The 13,558-nt window shown below is 40.1% G+C and overlaps 1 non-coding gene across 1 annotated transcript; it reads left to right on the forward strand.

Annotated features, from left to right (window-relative positions):
* Nucleotides 1-2,050: 2,050 nt before the first annotated feature.
* Nucleotides 2,051-2,168, forward strand: Trnal-caa. The gene is made up of 2 exons: nt 2,051-2,088; nt 2,124-2,168. It is a non-coding gene; the product is annotated as a tRNA-Leu (tRNA).
* The last annotated feature ends 11,390 nt before the right edge of the window (nt 2,169-13,558 follow it).

Here is a 13,558-nt window from a genome sequence, read left to right on the forward strand (position 1 = left end):
CTCTCTACAATTAATTGATAAGAATGCTTGTTGTGGTTGGCTGTTGTTGGTGGTGGTGGTGATGGTGGTAGTAGTAGCTGGGAGGTTGGTTAAATGGGTGGGTGGGTGGATTGAGGTGGTGATAGACGGATGTGTAATTATTCACGGATAGTGGTGGTTGTGTGGTTAGTTAGGGTGAAGTGTTAGTGGGAGGGGGCGTTGTTACTGTTGCTACTGGAAATGCAGGTAGTTGTGGTGGCGATGGGGATGGCGGTGGTAGTATAGGTGGTGATGGTGATGATAGTGATAGTTTATGAATAGATAATGAGATGTCTGGGCAGGTGATAGAGTCAAATAATAAAGAGGGTAGGTTAGGGTAGGCAAGTAAGTGGCATTAAGTAAAATGCTTACATACAATACAATAGGGAGTTGTAAAAATAATTAAGACAGCATTATTTTCAATATACTTCTGAATTATTAGAACTTTTGAGTCTGGTCTGAACATGTAGACACCTATGTGGTTAAATGTAAAACAATCAATAAATGAATGTCATCAGCAACTACCTTTTACATTCCTAAAAATTATCTTTCTCTCTGTCAAAGGGTTCTTCTGCATTGTAATCTTCCCAACTCAGATACTGTACACTTCCTTCCTCACCCCCAGTACCCCGTTTTCCCCCCACAAAAAACAACTCCCCTGACACCCCCCTCTCCCTCCTCCCCTCCCTACCGCTCAGGAAGAGAGAGGATTGACAATGCTAAGTGGTGTAAACTCAGGAGTGGAGTCAGATAGAACGGTCATGGGCATGCTGGTCCACTCTGAGGGCGTGGGGTCGAATCCCACTCGTGACAAAATATTTTCTTTATGGCGACCGTTGGTGTGATAGTCAGCAAGCCCACCTCGCAAGCGAGTGGACCCGGGTTCAATCCCCGGGCAAAGTAAAACTACCCAGCAGTAATTGGGGACCTGGATAATTGTGGTAGTGGCTGTGACAGTGGTGGGGATGGTTGTGATTATGGTGTGGATGATGGTGATAGTGGTGGGGGTGATAATGATGCACAATAACACAAGAAGTAATGGTAGTGTTTACGGTGTTTATGATGGTGCTAGGGTTAGCTTGAGTATGGTGATGCTGAGAATGATTAATGGTATTAGTGAGTGTGATGGTGATCGTGAATATGATGATGGGTTGATGGATGTACAATGATGATGAGGCTGATAGTGATGGTGGTGGTGAAGATGACACTAATGATGATGATGGTGGTGGTGATTATGACACTGATGGTGATGGCGAAGGTGGTGATGAATGGGGAGGCTGTGATGGATTTTTTTTAGATTACCCCCGAGGGGGCTAGTTTATTGGGCACCCCCTTACATCCTGTGCATGGTGAAGCGCAGAAGCGTTTACAGCTCCCATCTGGGAAGCATGCGGAGTTCATGCTTGCCTTTATGACCCATGCAGTAAGGGCGTAAAAGCCTGAAGGGTCATGGGTTTTGTCAGAAAGTTGCATAAAGTGACAAAATGATGAGTGTGTGGGGAAAAATTCCCTGTACAATTTATCTGTTTATGGCAAAGTGTGGCAGGTTCCTAATAATGTCAAGTGCCAAGCCTGTCACCAGGAGGGATATCTGGTCAGGGAAGGAAGAGTTGTTGGTAATGGCTGCGGACCTGTAGGAGGAGGTCATAGGGCAAGTGAGGATGTAGTGAGAGAGGGTGTGAGAGTCGGGCTGACCACAAAGTTTACAAACAGTGCGGCCAGGCTCAGGGTTGCCAATGTACTAGGCGTGGCGAAGTACAGTGGGGGGTGGAAGTGATATGGTGTGGAGGGAGACACATAGGCATTGACAATATTGAAGGACATACCTTTTAGTGTGATTGTAGTGGCGTGTGCGTCAACATGCGGGTGGGGTACGGGTAGCCGGGGGTGGTGGACCTGGTGGAGACAGCAGCGGGCGCAGCTTGCGGTGGGTGGACAGGTTGAGGCACCACGTGTCATGAAGATGAGGCAGGACTTGGGTTAATTGCCAAAAAAATTATTAAATATATGTATGTATATAGATATTTATATCGTCAGGATGGCCGAGTGGTCTAAGGCGCCAGACTCAAGGTAAAACTTCCCTTCAGATAGTTGGGTCATGGGCATTCTGGTCCTCTCTGAGGGCGTGGGTTCGAATCCCACTCCTGACAAAGTATTTTCTTTATGGCGACCGGTGGTGTAATGGACCCGGGAACAAACGCACATCCGTATACGAGATGTTTTGCTGAAATAACTCTGAATATATCCAAATTTACATACAGTACATGTCTAGTACGTACATGAATGTATACAACCGTACATAATGATATTTGTGTGTACGTGAATACATGCATGGAAGGTGTGATCAAGTATCGATGGTGGTGATAGTGATGGGGTAGTGATGGTAAATGGTGATGATAAATAATGGTGACTCGTGTTGATGGTGATGACAGTGATGGTGACAGTTTTGATGATATAATGATGGTGATAGTTATGATGATATAATGTTGGTGATAGTTATGATGATATAATGATAATGACAGTTGTGATGACATAATGATGGTGATAGTTATGATGATATAATGATAGTGATAGTTATGATATAATGATAGTGACTCGTGATGATGATTGATGATGATGATGATGACATAGTGATATGACAGTTGTGATGCCATAATGATAGTGACAGTTGAGACGACATAATGATGGTGACAGTGATGATGGAGTGAAGATGGAGACAGACAGACAGGGGGAGGAGTGAGTGAGTGAGGGAGGGAGTGGGGGAGGGAGTGGGGGAGGGAGGGGGAGAGGGAGGGTATAGTCATCTCAGGTAAGCAGGCAGCAACACCGCTCGTTAATTAAACACAACCTGTTCAGTGACGCGACCCACAGGTGACCATTGTTCTAATTAGATTTCTCCTTCAGTAGCCAGAGTGTACCTGTTGTCCTCTAATTATCCAACTTTATTTTCCCTTTGTATTTTCATGATATTTCGTAAGTTTCTTTTTCTTTAATATTTTATACGGATTTTTATCTTATATTTATTTTTATTTATTTTTTTTCGTGATTTTTGTTCATCTATCGATTTTTTTCATAGATATTTCTATTTTTTTAAATGTTCTTTTCCTTTTTTTTCAATTAATTTTATTTTCTTATATTTGTTTGCATATTTTTTTTATTTCATCCGTATATTTTCTTGGGTTTTTATAAATTATTATTATTATTATTATTTTATTATCATTATTATCATCACCATTATTATTTACACCCGATAAAAATAAGTACCTGCACATAAAATTCTCCAAGCGGGTTAGTCTAATAAACACCTTTCAACAGGTATACGGCCGAAAATTCACGAGCATACCCGCATATAAACGACCCTTTCAAATCTGTAAAATATATCCAATCATAAAATTAATATATTAGACGCTAAATGCTTACACGTATTATGAGGCGTCGGTCAGTATCGTAAAGTAAAGGTGTTTGTAAACCTAGGCGTTAAAAGGTCGGCCAGTTACTCATTATTCTTACAGCGCTGAGACACGGAACTCTCTGACGGGGATGGTGATGTAGGTGGATAGATAGATAGATAGATAGATAGATAGCGAGATAGATAGATAGATAGATAGATAAAGACAGACAGACAGTAAAATCGTCATACAAGTTTACACTGAATCATCGTGCAAGCAGATAATGGAGGTATACCCAGGTGGAGAGTGCAGGTGTACAAGAGTGTAGGCTGAGCGAGAGGTGTGTATTGAAGGGAAACTTTCATGATGTTGTTTACAAAAGGGTATATGTAGTATACTGTGTACTAAAGAACGTATTAGTCAGTGTTCTTCATTCTCTTATAATTAATCAGGTTCGTTTTCTGAAATGTGTCAACGATAAAGTGACCTGACTTGACCTGGCCTTACCTAACCTAACGTAACAGAGCTTAACCTGACCCAACTTAAGTTAGGTTATTTATATGACGTTGACCCACGGCCCAAACCTTCGTGGCCACACTTACCGGTAACCATTAATACAGTACCGTCTGCCACCTGCCGCTCGCCGCTGACAATTTACCTTCCAGTTAAAGATAGACTCGATCTTGACTTCGACGTGAATAACACCATAGTAAACACATTTTGCACCCCTCAAGTAGCTGCTAGGTGTTGACTAAAGTGTCCAGGGAATATTGGTCGCAACTGTACTTACTTACATATTCTGTATACGTGCAGTTGTACCGTCAAGCCACCAACACGCTCCAAATGCCATTAAACACTTCAACACATCAATCTTTTCAGTATTTTTATTCCCTAAAGTTTAGCAACTGAATAAATAATTTAGAATATTAGAAATATTTTAAGAGTGAGCTCCAAGTTCTTAATACAAGTTGTGCCATAAATCACTGATATATCGCAAAATAATATTGAATATCAAACTACAGGTACAAAATAGCTCCAACTTTTCAAATAACGAGAGAAATTACGATAAATTTCACTTAGTAATGAAAGTATAAGATGATATTTCACAGTAAGGTATCGAGCTGGGGTTGAGGTATGGTTCAGGAGGTACCAGGTGAAGGTGCTTACCTCTGAGGTATTTAGCACAGGTATCAACGCCACCTTTTGTGTACGACGCAGGTGTAAAGATTAGATGATGAGTGATTGGTGTAATTAGCAACCTGCTTTTAGGAATTAAGAAATTACGACAGGTACTGAACACTGGATAGATAGCGACCCCGAGTGATCACACACACACACACACACACAAATGTTTTTATTGTGATACCTTGTACAAAATCCACTCTGGTAATCTACTACACCAGTTAACAAGGGTAACATCATGTGAGTCCTGGTGCTTACCACCTCTCATCAACCCTTAATATAATAATAATTCAGGAAGTTACCTGTGGTCACCTTAACACACCTGGTACAATAGCTACAAGACACTGAGACCTTTCTTTTAATTTCTGTTTATAGTCTTCGTTTCTCTAATATTTATTGATAGTTTAATTTATATAATAGCTTGAGCATTCATATTAAGTGTAGATTAAAAATATTAATAATAATAATAATAATAATAATAATAATAATAATAATAATAATAATAATAATAATAATAATAACGGTGATTCATACTTTAAATTCTTGAGTTGTATCCAAGGTTTCTTAGGTGACTATGGTAATAAACTCACCTATATAGTACGTTAAATTAGCGTTACTTACACCATCTACAACTGTCCAACAACTCCTTACATTTTACTGAAAGAAACATCGGTTGTAAAATTATATTATTTTTCAGATTTTTTTAATGCGTAACTGATTGTATTTTGATTTAGTCATTGTTGTATTATTTTTGTATTTTATTATCAAGATATACGATGTAGTTCGTTTTCCGTAACGTTCACAAATAAACCAACAACTGAACGTACATAATGAACGAAAGATTATGGTCGACTCTACGCAATGTTCGTATGTGTTGCTCTACCTAAGGTAATATCAAAGCTTAAGTCAAACATCCGGACAAGTTTACTAGACAATGAGAAAAAGGAAAAAAAGTTCTTTGGAAATAATTCACCTGAGATAATGTGATTAGTACCTATTTATAAAACACTGAAAGAATAGGTTGATATACACTGCTATTTGAGTCCACATTGTATTGTATAGAATAATTTGAAAGTGAAGTAGTGAGAGAGAGAGAGTAAAAGAGTGAGTGAGAGAATGAATAAAGGAGTGAGTGAGAGAATGATTGAGTGAATGTGTGTAGTAAATCAACTACGTGTTGATATATGACCTAAGTTAAAGAAATCACAGCAACCACCCGTGACACACACACACACACACACACACCCACACACACACTCACACACACACACACACACACACACACACACACACACACACACACACACACACACACACACACACACACACACACACACACACACACACACACACACAGTAGTGGTCGTTGTACCAGACTTGTACTTCCTAAGTCAATACACGATCAGATCCCAACTAATGTATATAAAGACATGTCACTCGAACTAGACAGATTAGGTTAGGTTGGGTTAAGGTTAGGTTAGGTTAGGTTAAGGTTAGGTTAGGTTAGGTTAGGTTAAGGTTAGGTTAAGTTAGGTTAAGGTTAGGTTAGGTTAAGTTAAGTTAGGTTAGGTTAGCCTTTCACAAATCTATCCAGCACAGAGATCGATTGATTATATACGTCATTGATTCCGCTAAATACGTTTATATGAGAAAGGAACCTGTCATTATTAGCTTCACCAAGGCACTGAGTTATTGATCTAAGACCAGGTACTGATATAGGTAATTTATTTTTTATGAGTTTACCCATTCAAGACCTCCGGCAGGTGAGTGGGGGGGTAAGTGAGGAGGGGGAGAGGGGAGGGTAAGGAGGGGTTATCAGGTCAATCAGAGCACTATACTCACAGGTGCTGCACTCTGGTGAGGGCAGGGAGATGACAGCTCCATAAGTCATCTTTTATGATTTGTCTTTAGGCTACCAGTACTATTGAGCCGCCATCACACCTGTGTTCTCCTCCACAGCTGCTGCAGGTGTGTGTGTGTGTGTGTGTGTGTGTGTGTGTATGTGTGTGTGTGTGTGCGTGTGTTAGAGAGAGAAGTGATGGGTATATAAGTTTATGCGTGTATGGCTGAACACTATAATTTTGTATGTGATACTTTTACCTGCAATATATTACTTGTTACTGAAGAACATAGATGAGAATAAAAATCACTCTGGTAAATTGTTATATAATGATAGATACAATATCTCACCTTTGTATATGACCATCTTACGTGTGACCAGCTGTTTAATGGGCTCAGCCGTTTACGTTTGACCAACTCTTTATGTATTATTATTTTTATTATTATTATTATTATTATTATTATTATTATTATTAGTAGTAGTAGTAGTAGTAGTAGTAGTAGTAGCAGTAGTAGTAGTAGTAGTAGGAGTAGGAGGGATGGGACGAACCAATACAGAGGAGATTGCTGCCACCGAACATCAAAATTCACTTAAACTCACAGCAGCCCTCACGGACCACATAATAGCCTAGAATGCAACAGGGGAGGTGGATACCAGTGAAGTAAATAAGATTCGTAGGTCCATTACGACAGATCGATAGCACTGCCAAAATGATAAGTTGCAGCAATTGTTGCTGCAGGTACCAGAAAATTTGAAAAAAAAAGTAGCTATAGCGCAGGAGGTGGGCGCCTCGAACTGGTTAACTACGTTACCGATAAGGGCAAATGGTTTCAGTCTTAATAAACAAGAATTTACAGATGCCATTGCTCTAAGGTACGGTCGGCCAGTAGAAGGTTTGCCCTCCCAATGCGTGTGTGGCTCTTCCTATGATGGCGATCACGCCATGGTGTGCAAGAAAGCGGGCTTCATATGCATGAGGCATGACAAGGTAAGGGACCTCACCGCAAATATGTTGAAGGAAATCTGCCGGGATGTCATGGTAGAACCGACCCTCCTTCCATTGGATGGTGAGATCTTCCAACACAGGACTTCAAACACATCTAACGAAGCCCGTGTGGACGTCAGTGCTCGAGGATTCTGGACGCGGGGACAGCGAGCTTTCTTCGACATCAGGATTTTTGATCCCATGGCCGCATGTCACCGTAACCTAGCTCTCGATGCTGCACATAGGAGGAACGAGAACGACAAGAGAAGGGCATATGGGGAGAGAATTCAAAACGTTGATCAAGGCAGCTTCACTCCTCTAGTGTTCACAACCTCTGGTGGGATGGGACCAAGTGCAAGATGTTTCTACGCCAGACTCGCGGAGGTGATCTCCGAACAGAAGTAGCAGCCCAGAAGTTATGTTACAGCCTGGATGAGATGTCGACTGTCTTTCTCTCTCCTTCGGTCGGCTTTGCTCTGCCTCAGGGGAACGAGAGCTTCTGCCCCAATCCTGACAACTGCTGCAGATATTGACTATGAGGCTACAGTCACTGAATGCCGCATAGATCTGCGGCTCAACTAATTCAACACATATAGGATAGCTACTTATGTATTAGGATATTTAATATTAAGGTAATAAAATGGTGGCGAAGGTGTGGCTATTGGGGGAGGCTGGAGGCCACGTAATAGTAGTAGTAGAAAAAAAAAGTAGTAGTAGTAGTACCATTACTATTACAATCTTATTATTATTATTATTATTATTATTATTATTATTATTATATACTCATTATTTAGTCGAGACGTGAGCACTAACATCAAAGGATCACTATGTTGAATACGCAACGTGTCGTCTCATTGCATCACTTTCAATTGCACGCTGCACGATGCACGCCATTAATTAATAAGTCGAGTTTTGTAAAATGTGGTGTGTTTTACTGCAGGTCTCAGTCTCCCGTGCTTGTAGTGAGGTGAATCGACTCGGTTTTTGTTCCGTTTTTCCACAGTGACTCTCTCTCTCCTTCAATCAACGTCTTCAAACTTTCAGATTAAAGATCAAAGATGTCATCCTTGAAACTCTCCCCCCCCCCTTTGCTCCTATTATTGAAATCAGTCAGGGTCAAGGTCGAGGTTAAAATTCCCCCTCCCTAGGTGCCACATCAGGTCAGGTCCTTTGAAGGAGTCGTGTATGGATGGCTACAAAATCTTCGTTTGAGGAGAACTTATGAACGGACGGACGGACGGACAAACGGATAAGTAGGTGTAAATTAATATATATATATATATATATATATATATATATATATATATATATATATATATATAATAAATGTTAACCACATCGTACCAAATAGCACGTAAAGACACATGATTCGTTTTCTTCATCACAAGGGTCAAATATCTTTTTCTTATGCACCTAATAAGTGTTTTATGTAGAAAGTGATATTAATCAGTCGCTGTCTCTCTGTCTGTCCGTTTTACCCTATAGAAGAGAGAGAGAGAGAGAGAGAACATAAGAAAATAAGGAGTCTGCAATAGGCCGGTTGGCCTGTGCATGGCAGCTCCTGTCGAGAGTTACTACCACTCTCTATCATCCATGAATCTATCTAGCCTCCTTTTGAAACTTTCCAGAGTTTCAGCACTTACTACAAAGTTGCTAAGCTTGTTCCACTCGTCCACCACCCTATTTGTGAACCATTTTCTTCCTATCTCCCTCCTAAACCTAAATTTATCCAACTTAAATCCGTTGCTCCGAGTCCTATCCTGCTCGGATATTATAAGAACTTTATCTATATCCCCTTTATTGATTCCTTCCACCCACATGAATACTTCTATCATATCTCCCCGCACTCTTCGTCTTTCTAGGGAATGCAAGTTAAGTTTCTTTAACCTATCCTGATATGGAAGGTTTCTAAGTCCCGGAATCATTTTCGTCATTCTTCGCTGTACCGACTCTAGTGAATTGATATCCATTCTATAACAAGGGCACCAGAACTGAACCGCATAATCGAGGTGCGGCCTGACTAGCGCACGATATAATTGCAATAAGACCTCTGCACTCTTATTACTTGCACTTCTAGATATAAAACCCAATACTCTGTTTGCCTTATTTCGAACATTAACGCACTGTTTTCTAGGCCGTAGGTCCGGGCTTACAAGTACCCCGAGGTCTCTTTCACAAGTCGACTTCACTAGGTTGATGTTGTTAAGGCTGTATACATTGTCAGTATTTGTTCTTCCAATATTAAGTACGCTGCACTTGCTGGTGTTGAATTTCATTTGCCATTTTTCAGACCACCCCTGCAGTTTATTTAGATCCTCCTGTAATGCATTTGCAGCCTGCCCTGAATTAATCTACCGCCCTATTTTGGTGTCATCCGCAAACTTGCTTATGTCACTGCTGATCCCAGTATCTAGATCTTATGTAGATTATGAACAAGAGTGGGCCTAGTACTGACCCCCTGGGGAACCCCACTGGTTACACGGCCCCACTCAGATTTAACACCATCTACGCTGACCCTCTGCGTTCGATCGGTGAGCCATGGTTTTATCCAATTTAAAACTTTCCCCTCGATACCATGAGCCTTAATTTTTCTCAGAAGCCTCTGATGCGGTTCTCTGTCAAATGCTTTGCTAAAGAGAGAGAGAGAGAGAGAGAGAGAGAGGGGGAATACACGAGAAGGATTGACCGTACAAGAGTGTGGGGTTTCAGAGTCTTCATTATATTTATCCTCGGTCTGTCTGATTAGTTGTTAGATATTACGACCCGATTCTTTGTACCAGCGAGCCTATAGGTGTTGCATAGAGTAAATTGCTGTAGTTGATATGAGTTCGTGGTAGTAAGATCATAACATTAGTAAACAAAAGTACGGTCTCATATTGTTCATTGCCGTCGAAAATAACATTATGAACATTAGTTTTTTAACATCATAACATCACCTCCAGAAAAACACATCCTTAACACATCCTCAAAGTCTTCAGTGTCATCAAAACTAATAACATGGAAATTTGAAAGTGAAGACCGCGTTATAGCCAAGACCACGTTATTATCAGGACCAGAGGAGAATGACAAGACTAATCACTGACATTAAGAACCTTGAGTAGAGAGACACATTAAAACATCTGGAATCTGCACTCCCTCGAGAGACGTAGAGTGAGAAGCGATTTGATCGAGGTGTATAAATGGAAGTCAGGGCTAAGCAAAGGTGAGATAACAAAGGTACTTAAATTATCCAACTTGGAACGAACTAGTAGCAATGGTTTTAAATTAAACAAATTTAGATTTAGACACGAGATAGGTAAACATTGGTTTGGAAACAGGATAGAGTAGTGAATCATTAACTCGAACACACTGGGCAGCTTCAAATATAGGTCGGGCGGATATATGAGCGATTTTTTTTATTTTGCCACTTATAGCGGCTACTTTATTGTGCACTCCACACTCATCCTGTGGGGTACCGATAGTGGTTGGGGTTAAACGGGGCTGCCCAGTATGGGTCAATAGGCCCGCTGCAGTTTCCTCCATTCTTATGTTCTTATGCTGTTATCAAGACCACGTTGTTATCAAGACCACGTCAGCGTCACTTACTCACGGTGTAATTGGGCGTGTGATAAGAACATTAACTAATTAACGATGGTGTTATTATTTTAATTAACTAATTCATTGTATCATATCTGTGTAATGACCCGATGACGTCAGTGTGGATGTGTTGTAGTGATAAGAGATGAACGAGCGACTCTGTCTTAAACTATGTATGGCGTCAGACTTCCACTGAGACTCGACTTGAGTTACAGTAGATGCGTTTTCTGGTCCTCTGAGTCATGGACTAAATTAGGAATGTTTCAGTACCCATGACCCGGTACAGTTGTCTTTGTTTCTGTAACCCCGAGATAATAATGTTAATAAGAGCTAATGCTATGCTTTTAGTTTTAACATTCGGAAAAATTGTCCTAATGAGAATATGAGTCATTTTCCCGGATGTTGCCAGGCCGCTGATTTGGGAGGTTATGACGTCATCAACTCAGGAGGAAGTTTCTGGTCTGGTCGTTGACGTAAGTGATGACGTAAAAATTGCGACTCATACTGACGTAGGACCTGATATTTTCTCTTTTCTTTGACGTCATCAAGAATTTTACGATCTGCAGAAAATGCGTCGTATTTTACAGCTCATCCTAAACTTACACCTATGTACTCGGCTCTTGGGGCCACTGTTGTATATAACCAACAATGATAGTAATACGCCAGTGTAATGATACTTTGTCGTAAGCTCACACTATTAATGGTGTTGTAGCTGTCAAGTTGTCACTCTGTAGACGAATTGTGGATATGTGGCTGAGATTATCTGAACAGCTGAGCTAAAATAGAACCAGGTTAAAAAGTTATAGCTAAGTGTGGCGAGACGAACTGTGTTGTGTCTGTAAAACTGACTTGTGTCCTGTGATGGATTTTGTTGCTTCCTGCTGCCTCTTTCTCATCCGAGTTTCATAGAAGTTGTTTATATTTATGTTAAAACTGACTTTCGATAAGACGTATAGATTCTCATCAATTTAGATGTGGTGGACAGTTGTACGAACATTGACGAGTCGTGCCCGGATGAATACTGCAGTGTTCATACTCACACAAGACAGTTGTGGGTTAATAAGTGAAATTTGATACATTTTATACAGGTGTGTGTGTGTTTGTCGACCTTTATGACTGACTGACATGAAGTGTACTGTACGGTTTAAGGCACAAGTATCATCTCAGTGCTGGCCGAAGAATATTGACACCTGGTGGATTATACTGTAAGTGTAATCTGGTCAGTTGGTGCGCCTGACTACATACAAGTTTCAGTTGTTCAGAGAATGATGGATCGAATAGTGGACTTACTTACTTATTATAATTTTTCGTTTTAAATAAAGTATGATAATTATGGGTGATATGATCTATTAAAATAACGTAGGAGTTTAGATTTGTGTTATAAGTATAAACTTCAGTAACAATAAAATATAAAAGCCAAGAAAATCGAAATACATGTTTTTAGTTTCAGGGTTTGTTTAGTTATTTATTACTTACAATTAGTACTATAATATTTGTTTTCCTTACTTAACTAACTTTAAATTTATTTGTTTTTTCTGAACTTATGTTGACAGTTACATTGTTTTTAAATATATCACCCATGATGATCATCCTTTATTTAAAACGACAAAGTATATGATCATCACAGAAAATAATTACGCGAGTCGAATTAATACCGTAACCCCTATCCAAGGTTCCACAGGTTTACGAGGTACACAGATGAGTGCGTCGGATGGTTCAATTTCTCCCCTGATGTTTTGACCCCAAACTTGGACGATAGTTATTTCTTAGACTGACGAGTGATAGCAGTCAGCCGCGAGGTAAATATGGACACAAGTCATTCAAAATATCTTCCATATATGAAGGGAGAGACTCTCATAGTCTCCTCACACACAGAGTCGTGTTGAGAGGGACGATGCTGGTTCCCCGTCATGCCACCCTTCCTGGATAAGCTACGACCACGCAAAGCTCAGAGTCAAACCAAAATATATCATGCACATTTGCAGTACTCTCTTTGTCCATTGTATGCTTGGCATTTGTATACATCTTCGGGGTGTTGCTGTACGGTTCCCAGCACGCGGTAACCATCAGGGTGACGGATGGACGGACGGACGCACGTACACTCACAGACTACAGATACCTGCAATCATGTCTGGTGATGCCGTGGGGAAACATTATAAAAATATAATATAAACTTCTTTGTATTCTGGCGCTTTCATTTTCGTTATTCTGAAGACGCCCATCAATTATTTGGTAACTCAAGAAATAGTCGAACTGTGAATGTTTCTCCCATTCATTATTAAAAACCTTTGCATGAGTGTTTTATTTTATTTTAATATTCATACAAAATCAAATAGACTCAATTTCACGAATGATTCTCTAACTATATTTTCAGTCATCTCAGTCATATTTAGGTTAGGTCACATTAGGTCAGATCAGGTCAAGTTAAGTCAGCTGAACTCTGTGGATGAGTTAAGGGTAAAACATTTATGACATAATTATTTTTTTTTCTTGTGTAACTTTTATTAATAAGACAAAGTAGAGTTAAGAGTCTTCGTGTAAATCACCATTTTAATCCATGAAAAGATG

Source organism: Homarus americanus, unplaced genomic scaffold (assembly GCF_018991925.1).
Source record: "Homarus americanus isolate GMGI-L3 unplaced genomic scaffold, GMGI_Hamer_2.0 scaffold52512, whole genome shotgun sequence".
Lineage (NCBI taxonomy): Eukaryota > Metazoa > Arthropoda > Malacostraca > Decapoda > Nephropidae > Homarus > Homarus americanus.